General features: G+C 41.2%; 1 protein-coding gene across 1 annotated transcript in view; it reads right to left on the reverse strand.

Annotated features, from left to right (window-relative positions):
- The window catches only part of LOC123980799 (up-regulator of cell proliferation-like), a 21,969-nt gene that overhangs the window by 4,165 nt on the left and 12,079 nt on the right, over window positions 1–5,725 (reverse strand). The gene's annotated exons all lie outside the window — the stretch shown is intronic.

Consider the following 5,725-nt stretch of genomic DNA (forward strand, 5'->3'; position numbering starts at 1 on the left):
GCTGGATCATCTTATTCTCCACTAATTTGCAGGAGAATAAATAATAACAATAATCTAGTTAGTAAAGCGAGTAAAGTTCAATTTTCGGCCTTTTGTTGTTTGTTTTTTAAAAATTCTTCTGAGATCCGGGACTTTTCAAAAAACATCCGGGGCTATAGCGGCTAACAACGCCGCTGTTCATTAGAATACTTAATTGACCTTGAAAGGATTTTCGGTGGAGCCGGTGCCGGTCAGACTGCCGACGGAGACCATGGAGCAGGTGTCAGTGGGACCACCGACGTGGGACCACCGACGTGGGACCAGGAGTCGATCGGACCACCGGCGGAGGGCTGGAGTTCAGAAAACCTTTTGCCCACCTTGGCAGCCGACGCCGCAGCCATGGCCTTGCGGCTACCTCCCGTTGAGCCTTAATGAGGGCAGCTTGCTGGGATTTGCGGCTTGATGCGAACTGCCAGATAGTCCACAATTCGGCCAAGACGTCCAAAAACATGTCCATCTCCATTTTTAAGTCTGCTGGGTCCACGTATGTTCCGGTCATTCTGTCAGGGTGGGGGTGGGTTGAGGAGGTTGTTGGACCCAAAGGCAGGACGCAGAGCAGAGGAGGTACAGTTCAGAAAGGTTTATTAAACCAAAAGCGAGCAAACTTACAGGCAGTGGCTGAGTCCAATGGAGAATCCACAAGGGCATGGGGTAAACACAAATCCAAAGTACTGGCAGACAAAGTTACTGGCAGATATCCAAAACCACACAGGAGACGGAGCAAGGCTGGCTAAACTAAAACAGACAGAGCGTCTACACGCAACAATGACCGGACAAGGGCTGAACAGAAACACCACACATATATACCAGGGATAATGACAAGGGCGGGAGCTACACAGGAGAAAGACATGAGGCTAACGAGACACAGAGAGGCAGGGAAAACAGACTGAATTAAGATTATACAGAACACAGCACAGAACAATGGCAAAGCATAGAAACCCACAGGGAAAATATACAACTCATAACACTCTCTTACTCTGCCTATATATATATATATATATATATATATATACACAATGTTGTGTGTCAACCAAGCAGACTAAATAGTTGATAACACTCTGATGGGTCACAAATTTGTTTAGAACATTACAGCCTGAATTGTTGTTATTAATTATATTGCCATCATTCCATTATGTATAGCGTTCATCATTTAAAGTATTATTTTAGAGTGTAGAAGTTGTCACCAGTTAGAGTTATTTTATAGGGTAAAAGTTAAGATCACAACGCTGAAACTCTATAGCTCTGAGAGTGTGTGTTCCTCTCTGTGTCTAGCTGCCCGGAGGCAGTAACAGTAGCACATGTGTGTGTAAGGAGCAGGATGAGCACAGCAAGGCATCATCAAAAACCCCAGCAGAGGAAAATGTAGGAGCAGAATTAGAGACACCAGCTTATTCCACAAAGTCAGGGTTTTGGTTAAAATAGCGTGATCAGCAGAGGGCATGCCTAAGACACAGAGAGGGGGAGCATTGCAGACAAAAAGTTGGACATCGGGCAAGAAATAGTCATCACTGATTATCCTTAATCAATATTAATAATTATTATTAATCATTTTAATCAGTTTTATCATTAATCAGTAAGTAATCATTCTTGTATCATCATTTTTTAACCATTTTATTAGTATTAATCATTAATCATTCTTAATCATTTTTACCTAGATGTGCTTTGGGTTTTACTTATAAGTAGTGAATTGTAGTCATGAACACAGAAACAAGCTCACTGTGTTTAGATCCTTGAGTGGGAGGAATGACTGCAGGATGTGGCTGCAGGTGGTTTGCCTTGTCCAACTGTCATCTACTGTAGATTATGACCATAGGAGAGGCTGCAGGTGTGCAAGATCTGCTGACACTGTGACAGTGCATGCTTTGGTCTACTGTTATCTACTGTTGTTGTGATTACATGAGGAACTGCTGAGATGTTAATCTGCTAACATTAAGACTATAAGCTTAATTACTGATTAAGGGGGGTTGATTTTCAACTTCCAACCTCTGGTTATTATAGCCAGTATGAGCTTTGAGTGAATTTGCTGAAGGAATTCATGCTTTGCAAAAACACGGCAGAGGATGATCAAAAAACCGACAGGCGCTTGGCAAAAACACGACAGACAGATGATAAGCAGAAAGCAGCCAGCATAACATCAAGAATGCTGTAAGAAGCAAAGCATTAATGGGAAATGCAACTTTACTTATGTTATTCTTATATTGTTTAAAAAATACAATTATGTGTCAAATTAAGCATGCGTAACCTTTAAAAAACACGGTGAGACTGAAGTTGAAATGTAAATGATGAACTTCTTATCCAGTAGTATAAAGATGTAGAAAGTCTACAATACAGTAATAAATGACAGTTGGGGAACAGTGTTAATTGGTACAAACAACACAAAAACAGAGGAAAAGAAGTTCATCATGAGGAAAGGAGGAGGCAAACCAGCCCAGAAGAGATGTGTATATAAGGCTGTCTGCAGACCATAGGATGGACTTCATCCTCCGGCCTGCTGGGATGTTGTACTCGTTTATTTGTCCTCTTTTGGAATAAACTCTGTTTGCACTGACTCTTGACCGTCTCCAGAGAAGTTCTTGTCTGCAAGTTTTTTGACTATTGTGGGGAGTATTTTTTGACGAAGTTTTGTTAAGTTGGTGAAGGTGGGGACCAGGCCTAACTGGCCCAGCCTGGTCATACATCTGACCCAACAACTCCAAACATGAATTAAACAAGGATCAAGACACAGAAACAGGGCGGACAAGAGCATGTCGTGTTTGCCAGTCTATTGTAGTGTCCTGTAGATTTAGAATGAAGGTCCATTTATCTATTGGAATCAATGTTGTACTGTCGTGGGATAGATGCTCATATATTTGAGAAAATATGTTTTGTGTTTTCAGTTTATGGAGATTTTTAAAAAGAGTGGGGGGTTGGTTACAGAAAATGCTACGATAGTTTTAAGTTGAATATATTGAAAGATGCAGTGGTGGGGTATATTGTAATTATCTTATATTTGGTTAAAGGTCATGAACAGGTGGTCCTTCTGTTCTAGGCTGGTTACTCGTCTCTGTTTCATACTTGAAAAATAAAGGTGTTCTTTGTTGATGACTCTGACAAACATTGGATTGAACCAGAACAGTCATGTTGACCACAGCATACCTGCTGGTGGTTTAATATGTGCTCTGATAGACAACCTGCTAATGACTGATGTAACAGTGTGAGGGAGAAACTTGAGTTCCCGGCAGTTAACATGAATGCAGGAAATGCAGTGTTTCTCGTTCACTTTAGGGTTTGTAGCGTTGGGCTCCTGTCATTAAACCGGTTTCTGTGCCTGTTTTTCTCAGCCTGCTGATCATAAAACTTCCTCATATCTTTCACAGATGAAGAGGGACCTGTCCTCTAAAACTTTCAATATTTGACCATCTTTAATTTTGGGTTGACTGTCAACAAACTCACAACATGCTTAGTATGTGTTATCCTCGTGCCATGAGCACCCCTTCAAATCCCATGATGATTATCTTCTTCATCTATCTCACCAATTGCCTTTTTATCTATCCTTTTCTAATCGATTAATGTCATTTCTGAGGCAAGACTGTACAAAGTGAAACCTTGCTCAGTGTATACAAAGGAGCTACAAATTAAACTAAAGTAGAACACGACCTCCCTGGTTTCTAAACCACGTTTTTGTAGTTTAGAAGCTTTGGAGATAATGATTTAAATCCTGAGCAGCATTTTGATTTAATAAACCAGACGACTGGACCGAGAACCAGCAACAGATTCACAGTAGAGTCGCTAACCGAGCTGCAACACAGGTACTCATACAGTGACTCTCAGAGGGCCCTTAAATGCCTCTAGTGTCTGTCAGCTCCGGCAGACTGCATGACTTTCCAGCACAGACACAGAGGGTCTCAAGGCTGGTTATCTCCGACTACAGCTATATGTCTCTGTCTGTGCTACACTGAGTGGTGCTCAGTCAGTGTCCTTGACCCTCTGCGTCACACACTTTGAAGCCACAAGGTTGCTTCTTCCTCACTCCTCTGTTGCATTTTTCAAATGTCATGGAAGGAAGGGTTGAAGGAGAATTTGAGGGTGCAGTACCCTTTAAATGAAAAAGTTTCCTAATCTAGGAAAATGGTTGGCAAATGTGCATTTATTGCATTTATTCCTAATACATTCCTAACCCCATGCTTAAGGCCATGTTTTGGTCATAGCTGACAATCACAACCTCATGAGTCTGGTTTGATAATAATAATAATAATAATCTTTATTTGAAGAGCACTTTTCAAAAATAAGTTACAAAGTGCTTTAACAAGTGTAAAGACAATAATACCCAAGAGACAATAATACAAAAACAATACAAGATAAAATCATGAAAAAACTGAAAAGACTAAAATACACGTTTAAGATAAATATAAAATTAGTAAAATACAATAAAATAAAAGGGATAAAATAAAGTCAAATAAGATTGGGAAAGGCTCTCCTATAAAAGTATGTTTTAAGAAGGGACTTAAAGAGTTCACTGACTCAGCCGACTTGATTTCCTCGGGCAGGCTGTTCCAGAGCCTCGGGGCCCTGACAGCAAACGCTCTGTCCCCTTTAGTTTTCAGTCTCAGACTCTGGAACAGACAACAGACCTCTGCCCGAGGATCTCAAGGTACGTGCTGGTGCATATGGGACTAAAAGTTCAGAAGTATAACAAGGCGAGAGGCCATGAAGAGCTTTAAAAGTAATCAATAGAATTTTTAAAGTCAATTCTAAAACATACTGGGAGCCAGTGTAATGAAGCTAAAATAGGAGTAATGTGGTCATATTTCTTTGTTCTGGTTAAAAGCCTGGCAGCTGAGTTCTGGACAGTCTGGAGTCGATCAATAGATTTTTGGGTTAAACAGGTGAAAAGGCTGTTGCAAAAATCCAGGCGTGATGAGATGAAGGCGTGTAAAATGGTCTCGGTGTCCTTGAAAGTCAAAATGATCGAATTTTTGCTATATTTCTAAGTTGATAAAAACATCATTGAACAAACTTTGTGGTGTGCTGCTCGAAATTTAAATTACTATCAAACCAAACACCAAGGTTCTTTGCCACAGGCTTAATGTGATTTACTAGGGAACCAGCAGATGGCAGAATTAGTTTTGCCATCTGCTGGGACCCGATGACCAGGATTTCTGTTTTGTCTGAGTTCAGCTGGAGGAAAATATTTGACATCCATTTTTTTAACTTCACAAAGGCAGTGAACTCAGCATTCCAGGGTCTGTGGATCTGACGGGCAAGTATATTTGTGTGTCGTCAGCATAAATATGAAAAGAAATGCCATGTTTAAGGATAATATGTCCAAGGGGAAGCAGATACAAGGAAAACATTAAAGCTGCAAGCAGCGTTGGGCGGGCCCTCGCACTTGTAAGCGCGTCCGCGCGTGAGCCGGCCGAGTTGCACATTCTGGAGCTCTGCCGGCGCGGCTGTGAATTTCCTACACGGTTCCGACGCCGCATGAAGGTGCTATATATCACTTCCTGTGTCCCCTATGTGGAGCTACATAGCACTTGCCGCTATGAATATAAATCGGTATTGACGTGTAGATGTCTGCGGGGTGGGACAGTTATCAAGCACGTACAGTTTGTTTCAGATGTGACCATGTACACTGAACAATAATGTACACAAACAATAAAATAAATTCCTTTCATATTTCCCTGCCTTGTTGTTTATGTGTACATAC

Source organism: Micropterus dolomieu, linkage group LG12 (assembly GCF_021292245.1).
Source record: "Micropterus dolomieu isolate WLL.071019.BEF.003 ecotype Adirondacks linkage group LG12, ASM2129224v1, whole genome shotgun sequence".
Taxonomy (NCBI): Eukaryota; Metazoa; Chordata; class Actinopteri; order Centrarchiformes; family Centrarchidae; genus Micropterus; species Micropterus dolomieu.